We start from the raw sequence: 11932 nt of genomic DNA, 5'->3' as shown, positions 1-11932 counted from the left end.
CAAAGGAGTGATTTTCCTTAGTCAGACATGTTTGTATTCTATGTGTGGTGATTGATAGCAGCAATTCAGTCAAAACAAAGCAAGTTTATGCAAAAAAGAATGGAATTCAGCGTGCTGGAGAGAGGGTGACTATAACCCAACTCAATACACCATTCCTCAAGAGGATCTGTGTATTTGTCCATTCTTGCATTGCTATAAAGAAATACCTGAGGCTGTGTAATTTATAAAGAAAAGAGGTTTAATTGGCTCACATTTCTGCAAGTTGTACAGGAAGTATAGTGGCTTCTGCTTCCGGGGAGGCCTCAGGAAACTTATAATCATGGTGGAATGGGAAGGGGAAGTAGGCACATCTTACATGGCCAGAGCAGGAGCAAGAGAGAGAGCAGGGAGCCACACACTTTTAAACAACCAGAGCTCGTGAGAGCCCTATCATGAGAACAGCACCAAGGGATTCATGAAGGACCCTGCCCCCAGCCCCTGCAACAATGATCTGGTCATCTCCCACCAGGCCCCACGTCCAACATTGGGGATTACAGTTTGACACGAGATTTGGTGGGGACAAAGATCCAAACCATATCAATTTGACACCAACTCCTTATAAATGGAAAACCTGGCCAGCTTTCCCTGTCACACATTCCCTATTGCCATGGACATCACAGAATGATCATGAAGCTGGGTGCTCCCATTCAGTTGGCGCCATGAGGGCCTCCCCTCAAGGGGCCTTAGCATCTGAAGATCACACAGAACACTTTCCAGGGCTTTGCCCAGAGGTCATGTGCAGTCTGGCTCTGATGAATGCCCTTCTTAAAGGTTAACATGGATCTTCAAGTAGTAATCATGCCTTAGCACACCTGGGGAGACAGGGGACTTTGAGTCTATGCAAAGTAAAAGGCTATTAAAATTTTTCCCAAATGGTACGATTAATTTCAAAGCTCGCCTACAATTAAATGAGACAAACAAAAACATTAGAATTTTCTTATTTTTCTTCCTAAAATATTAACCAGATAGAGATGAAGGGGGTGCAAAAGGAAGAATTGCTGCACTATGAGCTATGAATTTGTTTTTTAAGACAAATAGGTTTGGGATCTAGAAACTGGCAGTGCACTAACAGCAGTGGAGAACACGACGTTTTCACCTCTATGATAATAGCTAATGTTCTCTTACAAACAGGGTTGCTTTCCTCCTAGTTGAAGTTTGAAGCAGGTGTGAGCTGATTTCCACTAATTGGTTGGGTAACCCCACCCACCCCTTCTCTGACTTCCATAATTGATCGTATGTGGCAGGTAATGAGCTCCCTGCCTGGGCTGTGACAATTTGTGTCTTAAACTGATTTCTGGAAACAGTGTTTCTGTCAGGTGTCATTAAGCAACAAACTGAGATATAGACCTGGACAGTTCTCAGGGAGCATTGACCAGTAAATTGATGGACAGAAGAGATAAAAGTGACGACCACGAAAAATTTATATTTCTCATGTCTAATGGCAAGATATTGAATAACTATAAAAACAAGATTTTCAGAACTGGGAAAATGTATATTGTGCCCAAAGAACCAGTGAGAAAACTCAGCATTCAAACCAGGCAACAAAATTGTATTTTTTCACTTAAATAGAGGACAAAGGCAAAGCTATCTCATTCAATGAAAGGTTTATTGGGGTTAATAGACTGAATTTTTCAAATAATTTTTGAGAAAAGTGAGGTCAGTAACTTCTCACACATTTATCAAGGGTCGAATTTGGCTTTGGAGAACATCCAATGACAAAATGAAACTATTCCAAATAGTTACATCACAAAATAGGCAACAGAAATTTAACACAAAAAGAGGCATTTAGCATTTCATGATATCTTCAGAAGTCACATGAAGTGGTAAAACACAAGGGTGTTGTCACACATCTCAAAGAATTCCACATTGGACTGAATTTACACATATTTTTGCAGGTGATAGAGAATTTCAGTGTTGAATCCAGATGCTCAGATTGAAGCTTAGTGTATCACTTTTAAAAGTGCCTAAGTTCAAGTTTGATGTTGGTCAACAGTCACTGTATTAGGAGAAAGTAAAACTAAGGGTGAGCTCTTCTGTAGATTTATGAAGCAGTTTGAAATTGACTTTAAAAAATAAAAATCAGGCAATGCTCTAGGTGACTCTCATTTAGCCCTGTACCATATCTATGCCAGCTGTCACCAGCCTGTGTCTGCTTTTTTCTGGACCTATGGACTTGTCTGAAGAGAAACGGTACACATTCCAGTTTCCATAGTCATCATGCTGACATTCCTAGTGTGTACTGCAGTGGTTTTGGAAGCTGTTTATTTATTCATTTGTTTGTTTTGGGAAGGTGTAAAATTAGAGTGACATTGTATTCTGGGATGCTGAAGACTGGATTAACCTAAATTCTCAATACCCCCTGCAGCTCTTCTGGCACTATGGTGGAGAGTGCTGATGGCTTCATTGTTCATTTTCTATTCTGAATTCAAAGGGAACTATAAAATCAATTTTCTTTAAAGTACATCCAATCAATCCTCTGCTTCTAATTGAAACCAGTAACATCCAGGTGAAATGATAAACCATCACCTTAAACAAGGCACTAGCAAATTCTTGTAGGAAGTTCAGCTGTCTACACTTACAGAGAGGAAAGCCAGCAATGTGATCCTCTTAGCAACGGGTTAGAAGCAGAGTTCGGATTTTCCAGAATCCAGATCTCCCTCTTACCTTATGACTCTTTATCTAACATTGAGCCATTTTAAGTGTTTCACGTTACATAGCATCAAATTGCCAAACAGTTGAGAAAGAAAGGGAGCACATTTGAACAGCTGACTTGTGATGACTAATTAAATAAGAGGTGGAATACAATTTCTTGTCTGACCTACATTTTAGTTTAATAAATATCATAGAGTGGTTTTTTGCCACTAGCACTGTGTAAAGAATTTGTACTATTTTTCTGTTTTTCTGGTGTGAAAGTGTTCTTGACAGCCAGGCGCGGTGGCTCCCGCCTGTAATCCCAGCACTTTAGGAGGCCGAGGTGGGCAGATCACAAGGTCAGGAGATTGAGACTATCCTATAAATGGTGAAACCCCGTCTCTACTAAAAATACAAAAAATTAGCCAGGCGAGGTGGTGGGCACCTGTAGTCCCAGCTACTTGGGAGGCTGAGGCAGGAGAATGGCATGAACCCAGCAGGCGAAGCTTGCAGTGAGCTGAAATCGTGCCACTGCGCTCCAGTCCAGAGCGAGACGCCGTCTCAAAAAAAAAAAAAAAAAAAAAAAAAAAGAAAGTGTTCTTGACTAGCTAGCTTTATCTTGTCAACATAGTACAATAAGTTTATCTGAACTAGACCTGATATCAACTCTTATCATGAGTAATAAGCTTGATTTTTTTTAGTGGGTGAGCTAATATGATCTTTAGAAAAGACTACATGATATGACATTTACTAGTAACTGTACAATTGGTGTCAATCTCTAAATTAGGTTTTTATTAATCTCTAAGTCACTTTTCTGCAGGAACCGTATTTTCAGGAGAGAGCAGGTTTTTATTCCTGATGTTTTTATACCAAATTTCTGAAAATAAACTAGAATAAAATTGACTAAAACATTGTTCCATCTGCTCAGAGAAATGTATAATTCATTTTAATATTAAGCTCATTTAAAAAGTGTATAAAATATTGCCATTTTAGAAATCACTGCCAACACTTCAACATTGCAGAGAGGCAATCAGACTGGGAGAATGCATCAGCTTCATTGCTTTTCAGTATCCAAAAAGAAGAGAATTAGGATTAGAACAATATATCTTCTTTGGTCTTATAGTTTCAAAGCAGATAATTTGAATGCTTTAGTTCAGTATTTATTGAGTTACAAACATTTCTTAAATCAACTATAAATCTATTATTATTCATGACCTGGATGGAGAAGCACAGCAGAAATAAATTCTAAAATGGTGCCTTGTCTGCAAATATTGTATCTAACATGACAACGCATTGTCCAATATTTAACATTACGGTCTGTGCATTTCTCAGGTCAAGTGACTATTACTCTATTTCCCCCATTTCACACCCACTGATCAGAGAAGCAGGGGACTCAGAATGTTTTTCTGGCATCTGACATAGATGATCTGCTGATTGGTAATCAAATATTGACCACGTTGTGTCCAGAGAAATCACAAAGTACACCATGAACGCATAGATGTACTGGACAGAACCAATGCAATCATTTTAAAAAGAATGACGAAGGTTTTCCACATGAATTGATTTAAGGTTGCCATTGGAATACTCTACTTATGCAGAAATGTGTTACTAAAGCTGTGAGATTAAAGCGTGAGCCTCCCAAATGGAGAACAATTTGAGTCAGATGTAGTTCATCATATCTGCTAGTGGTACCTGTTACCTGCTGTTTTGTACCCCATAACCATCTTTTGAGGCAGTAATGGTGAACTCAGGTAAAAGCAATAAAGATACTCTAAAAATCCGTGTACACACACACAAAAAAACATGGAACTGTAAAAGACACCTTGGTGCTGAAGAAAGTTGATGGCCATGGGGCCAAATTCGTGCAGGAAGTGGTGTGACAGTGTTGAAGAAATGTTCCTGATTTGTTCTGAAAGTTAGAAAAACATTTTCAACTGTCCTAAGGATATCTGTAAATCCAAACATGATCAAGCTTGCACCTTCAGTGTGCGTTAAGAAAGTATTCACACAAAATGATTAGCCGAGTATAGACGATATATTTTGAGGTGAAATTTCCTTGATATTCAATTGTATGCCAAAGTATCCCCTTAGATGGCCAGGTGGGGACACGGAGACCCCCGCTGAGACTTTGTTCATGACTTTGATGGCATGACCCACTAATTCCACCAGACACTCCAGTGGGAACATTCAGCAAAATAAGCTTCGACTCCCGTGATTTTCATCCTTTTGCTGATGAATAACGAATTAAGGACACTCTTAGCTAAAACTCTGGCACTCTGGGCACTTGATCCTGGCAGAGTCCAAGGGTCAGACCCATGGACCTGTCCAGTGGGTCACGGTCCCTGGGAACTGTCCATAGCACTCGCTGGGGTGACCAGGTCCCACCTTTCCCGTCACCCACTTCTCTGACCATTTCCTCCATTTGCTTCTTTTCTCTTGGTGTCACCTGTGAGCTGAGGGGGCCAGACCCCTGGTTCATCCCAGACCACATGAATATGAAAGGACCTTCTCTAGGGACAGAGGTTTCTCCCCAGCAGGGATGCCCTCACACGCATTCACTGTTTATAATCTCCTTTCAGTTCCTCTAGAGCCTCAGCCCCACACAAACACACACATTTATTAAATGTTCTTTTTCACTCCAATATGCATGCTAACTCTAGCGAGAATCTACTTAACCAGGCTTAGGGAAACATCCCTACAAACATGAAGAAGCTGAGATGCCTCATGTAAGTCATAAGAAGCAGCAGCATGGAAATATACTCGGAGTGGAAAGCGGAGTTCTGGAGGGAATGCCATGAGCCTGGAGACTGTGGCTCTTCTGTGTGGCGGAGCCTGCCCCAGTGTCCCTGAGTTCCTTAGAATTCACTGAGTCCACATCATTTAGAGGTGACAAAGCCCCAAGTTTCACCAAAGCCACATGTCCCTGGAGCTATGGGGAAGGCCACACACTGTGCAGTGTGCAGGAATTCTGTCCTTCTCCTTCCTGTAAACTGTCAGTGCACTGTAAAATCAATATTAGATGGTGATGAGTCTAACCTCAAGAAAGTACCCTGAAGAGCACTGGGAGTCACTTTCAGAGAATTTAAATGTAAGACTAAAGCCAGCTTTCTCATGAAAACCAGCCAATCTTCAACTGTATTCAGAAACAACCATAGAAATTAAACTGTGATTAATGTCATTTGACATCAGGTTCCTCTTAGAGGGATTAAATTACTTGGTGAAGTTTAAAAGTATTGGTCTTTAATTGCATTTCTTTTAGTAAAAAGAAAGATAAAAAGAAAATTAAAAAGTTATACAGAAATTATAACTGTGACAAGTGTTCCCAGAAAGTTTTGGCAGGAACCCCAAACATTCCAGTCTAAAGAAGAGATACGTTATAAAAGAGGTTCCAGTAGAGGTGGTAGATAGCACAGCATATGCCCTCCACATGACGGTTCATGTAATAGCAAGAGGAGGAGTGTGAGGCATGAAAACATGAGCAAAAGCTATAGAGTCATAGGAAAACAAAAGTTCTTCCACACTGGTGAGAATATAGCTTAGAATATAGCTAAAATTGTTCTAAACCAATCGCTCTTCTGCTAATTGATCATTTTAAAAGGTAACAACAATGACATACGACTACACACCCACTAGGATGACTAAGTTCCAAAATATTGACAATATCAATTGCCAGCGAGGATGTGGAGCAACAGGAACTCTATTCATTGTTGGTGGAAATGCAAAGTCATACAGCCTCTTTGGAAGACAATTTAGTACTCTCCTACCAAGTTAAACATAACCTTATTATATGATCCAGCAATAGTGCTCCTGTTGGTTTTCCCCAACAGATTTAGAAATGTATGACCCCACTAGCATGCAAATGTTTACAGCCACTTTTTTTCATAATCACCAAAAACTAGAAGAAATCAAGATGTCTTGGTTATGGATCTGTTTGTGAGAAATTTATCTCTTTTTTGGGGGGGGAACCTCTATGAACAGTGTTATCACACTTTGAAATACTTACCAATGATCAGTTATGATGAGACAGGAGAGTTCCCTGGTTCCCCTCACAAGGCATGCAATCCCTCACAGGGGCGCTGCCCTCTGTTCCACCTCCGTGAGCTCAAACCCCCTTACAGGAGGGGGACCACACAGACGGGAAGGTGCAGGAGCTGGGGTGAGTGCTTTGGGCTCTGGCCCCGCAATAGCATCTGGGTTGGGTGCCTAAAACCCCAGTGTTACAATGCTCTTTCAGCTCTGCCTTGCAGACAGCTTAAGTGTTAACCAGCTCTGTGACCCCTCTGCCTTTCTGCAAGGGCAGAGGGCCAGTGTGACAGCTTTCTGTATCCCGAGCTCTTGTCCAGCATCCTGGAAGAATTGGGTCACACAGGGACTTGAAGAGTGGTGAATGTGGGGGCTTCATTGAGTGGTGGAGGTGGCTCTCAGCAGGATGGATGGGGAGCTGGAAGGGGGATACAGTGGGATCTTCTCCTAGAGTTTGACTATCCAGCAGCTAAACTCCTCTCTGACCGTCCCCAGCCGAGCTCCTCTCGGCGTTCATATGCTACTCCTCTTCTCTCTTTCTCTGCTGCATCATTCTACTGTTCATCTGCTTGTCTCCTCATCTCCTCATCTGCTTCTGGAGCCTGGGGTTCAGTGTTTATATGGGTATAGGATAGGAGGCGTGGAGGGCCAAAAGGCAACTTTTTGGGCACAAAAACATGAATGCCTATTCTCAGGGCCACAGGTATCCAGGCTTGAGGGTGGAGCATTTGCCGGTGACCCACCCTCTTCTACCCAGTATTTTCCTGTCTCCTGTCTGTATCAACGAGACCACGAGGATCATGAAAACCCTTACTTGCAGATACCTTGACATACCTTGGGATGCCGTTGCCTCCATACAGAGGAAATGAGGGTGGGTGAACTTAGTGGGCAGGAAGGTAGCACTGAGAGCTGAGCAACTCCTGCTTCCCTGGCTCGGGTGCAACAAGTAACAGAGGAAACCAGGAATCACATTTCGTACGGATCCAGCGGACTCCAGAAAACCAGCTTTACATAGCACTAATGCCCTCGGTAGGGGGTGATTGCCACAAATTAGTTTCACTGGGGAGATGGAAAATAAAATACTAATTTTCATTAATATCAGTTCTTTCAATATTTTTAACATGAAAAATACATGTTGCTTTTAATTATATTTCACTGTTTTCAATACTTCCCCTAATTGGCATCCATAAATAGTCAAGATTTTTCTTTGCAGAGAAAGAGGAGGTGTGGAGTCTATCCAAAAGCTAAACAAGTTGTTGGTTATTTTACAGGCTCTTCAGGATGTCACTACGGACCAGACAGGTGGGCTTCCAGGCCAACAGCATGGCAAGGAGCTCCCTGGAATGCCATGAAATCCAAAAGTCAGAGTAAGACGAGTTTAGCAGCAACCTGCAGAACACGTCCATGCTCCATTCTGCCTGTGCCTCTGCTCCGCTCCCTCCACTGGCAATGGCACAGAAACTGCACCAGGAGCAAGGCGGGGTGCCTCACAGTCTACCTTAACTTCTGCCGGTGTGAACCGGGTGCAACACCTGAGCTTCCCCAGGCAAGACTGAAACACACAAGCTGTTTCCAAGAATTCCACAGTGTTATTCAGACAGAGGAATATGGGAGATCCATGGTGAATAACTGTGTGGTCATGTTTATTTTCTTCATTTTATCAAATGCCACTAACCCAAGCACTCCTGGGGTGGGGATGAGGGGAATGGATTCTCAGACAAAATGCCTGTTAACTCGAATTAAACATCTTGAATATTCTCAATCAAAAGTGAGAAGATGTCCTATTCCTAAAGTCTTTTTCAAATAAAAATAAGACTATTCCAAAAATATAAGACTATTATTTAAGGGAAAAAAAAAAAGCTCAAGGAAACAATCCACTTGTTAGAGGAAACTGGTGGAACACAATCATCAACTTCACGCTGTGACCTGCAGTGCTTCCCGTGGCTCCTCCAGCTGTGGTCCTGTATTATAGACTGGATTGTCACTCTGCCATATGTAATTTTTGTTGCTTTTAAAGGATGCGATTTTTGGCAAAGATGGGCACTCACGGCTTGAAGTGTGCTTGCAATATATCACTCTTCACCTCTGAAGCCTCGGAAACATGGGGAGGCACTGAGCATATTCTTAGGGCACTGGGAAATTACGAGAGATGAAAAATATAAAGGCTCCTAGAATTCACTGGAATTCATCAGAATGATCGAGACCTAGAAAGTAGGCGTTAGAAGAGGTGTTTCTGTGAGATGTGGCTTGAAGTATTTGCTTCTTTCCCCTAGAATCGTTTTATTAATAAACTCCTAGAAAAAAAATGTTAAAAAAAATACCCAATAAGTAGACTTTGAGAAAGAGACTGTTATGTTAGGACTCAAGTTCTCTCCAAAGGTTCTGTGATGCTAAAATGTGCTTTTCCATGGCGTTTTACCACAGATTCTTCACTCCAATAACAACTTATCATCCAGTAACTGAACTGGCAAACATTTTTCTACTTCTTCCACTCTATTTTTCTGCTTTTGTCATAATATTTTCAAGAGAAGCTAAGCATTATTTATTACAATAACAAACTCAAGAAACTCAGCAAACGCTTCATTTCCAATGAAGAGACACTTAGAATGTTACCAAGTATTACCCCGTGAAGTTCTGTAGACATATAAGTAGATTTCTGATTATCACAGAGAGGTACATTCATCAGAGTTCCTGAAAGACCTTCTTCAGCTAAATTCCTCCTATTCCAAAAGTCTGAATTAGTATTCATTTGTTCCATGTGCAGTTTGTTTGAAAAGTGGCTATTGTACCTATTTCTGGATGTAACCTTCCTCATTCGTGATGATAAAGTAAGCTGAATTTTCAAATCGTTACACTCTCACAGGTGGACGGCAAGTATTGGGAGGAACGGAGGATGATGAAGACGGTTGGCATAGGCCAGCCATGTGATGGTGGGGACTGAGAGGTTCATGAATGATCAGGGGACAGGTCAGTGCCACCGTAGTCTGCTCCCGTGGCAGCAAGACTTCTGATTAACTCAAAAGGCTCCAGCATCCCAAGAGAGAATTTACCATCCAGATTCATGGAGTGACCACACAGCACTCATGTTGGAATCACATGTAGCCAAACCCATTTCAATTGTCCTGGAAGTTCACTTGGAAAGTTCTCAAGACCTCTTCCTACAGAATGTGGGAGCTCCTTGTAAAACGCGTTGCTCTTTCTCCTCCTTACCTCCGGGAGCCCAGTTCTGAGGGGCCATGAGCGCTGTGTGAGTCATTCACGACGCTTCACTTCAGGACTTTCGCTGACTTCTGTGAGGAGCTGATGAATTCTTGACCCCAGTTCAATCGGAGGCCCTGGGAGTACAGGCAAACTAGTAGGAAGAAACTTTAATTACAAAAGGAGATGATGCGGGTACAACAGAAGGGGAAATCACAATGCTCCCTACGGATTTTAAGGGAAATCATCAAACGAATGAGAAAATCCTATTTGGTTTACCTAGTCCAAAAGAATTCCCTTCATCCACTGCTGTGAGAGGGGAGGTTGGATGCAGCCTTTCACGACTCTTCAGGTTTCCTTGCAGCCTTGTGTGGAGGCACAAGTAAGACTACCAGCTACCCTTTGCTGAGCACGTTCACCCATTTAAACCCTACAGCAAGCTGGAAATACACAGCCTTTCATCTGTGTAAAAGATGAAGACACTGAGACACAGGAGGCCAAGTACCTCACCTGGGGCCATTTTGATAAGAAATGGCTGCAAGGCATCTTGTTCTAAGCCTCCGGCTATAACCAAAACATGAAATCCCTCAAAGAAGACCCCAATTTCATGAGCACTTAAGTGTCATGCACTGTTGAAGGCATTTTATAGAAATTACCTCATGAAATCCTCACAACACTGTTGTAAGTGAAGGTCGTTATCCCCAACTGATAAAGAAATGGAGGCCTAGAGGGTGTGAGCGTCTGACCCACGTTTACCAAGGTCGGCCAAGTCCAAAGCTGAGGTCCTTCCCAGCCGTTCTTCCTGCAGACTAGGAGGCTGGCCCCCCACACAGAATTCCTGCTTTGAAAACTAGGGATTTAATTGTCCAATGGGGAAAAACTTACAGAGCACACCACCTCACACCAGAAATGGGAAGCACCGCCTCATAGTATGCGAGGCACTTTTACTGCACTGGAAAGAGATCTGAAGGTGTAAGTGATAATGATACAATTGTTGTCTCAGGCTGCCATCTAGAGGCAGGTGCTGAAGTGACACCCTCCCCTCCATCCTGCCGCCTTTTCTCTGACCCTTGGGACAGGGAAGCCACAGTTTGGGACTGAGGCAGAGCTGGACATTGGACCATTGCCCAATATGAGGCAGGTCTTTATTTCTTGCTTTTCCTTTGTTCCTTTATAATCTATGTACCCAAAGTGACACACCATGGTTTCAAAGGCGCCCCAAAGCTAGAAAGGCAGTTTTTCATAAGGGGAACCCTTACCTGTCCCCAACTCAGCCACCAGCACCACCCCTACAGAGCTTTGCTGAAAGTCCCCACATTCACCTGCCTTCTGTGCACACCTGGCTGCCACTGATGCTGCCAACTCCTTACCTTGATGGCCTCCACCGAGTCGTACTTGTCCAGTTTGTTGGTGTGGTTGGTTATGCTGGTGTTGAGGGGAGCAGGAGAGACGGGTGGATGACAGTCCCATTGTGGGACTGCTGTTGGTGCTACTGCTGTAGGTGTAGATGAGCAGGCTGAGGATGGAGCTTCTCAGCCCCATGTGATCATGTGGAACACGCTGAACCCTGGGGGGACAGGAGCAAAGTGGTGCAGGCTCCCTTCCCCATCCCTTCCTTCCCTTCCTCAACAATTCAGCCTTTGGGTGCAGAACAAGGCAGGTATGTGAGAAGGGCTGCCCTAGCTCAGGGGCCTCAGCATGAGTAGCAGGGTGAGAAGCCCATCCACAGAGAGGAGCAGCCCAGCAAGAGATGTGAAATGCCTGCTGGGCATTACTGCAATGGCAGGCAAGTCCAACTGGACGCAAAGAAAAACCTTCAGGGATCTCAGGACAATGGAAAGGGCTTATAGGTTTTCCCCAGCACCCAAGGCCAGGGGTGTCTGCATCTTACCCACTCCAGCCTCCTCCCCAGGGATTTTCCCAGCCACCTTCCCTGTGCTTGTGATCCCCACCACCTGGAAGAGACTTTGTCCTGCCAGTGCCAGCCATGGGGTTTGATGTCAAAGGGTCACTCGGCCACTCTTCACTGAGTTCCCACCAG

Source organism: Macaca mulatta, chromosome 6, assembly GCF_049350105.2.
Source record: "Macaca mulatta isolate MMU2019108-1 chromosome 6, T2T-MMU8v2.0, whole genome shotgun sequence".
NCBI classification, from domain to species: Eukaryota; Metazoa; Chordata; class Mammalia; order Primates; family Cercopithecidae; genus Macaca; species Macaca mulatta.
The sequence above is the reverse complement of the archived record's forward strand: the minus strand, read 5'-3'. Positions refer to the sequence as shown.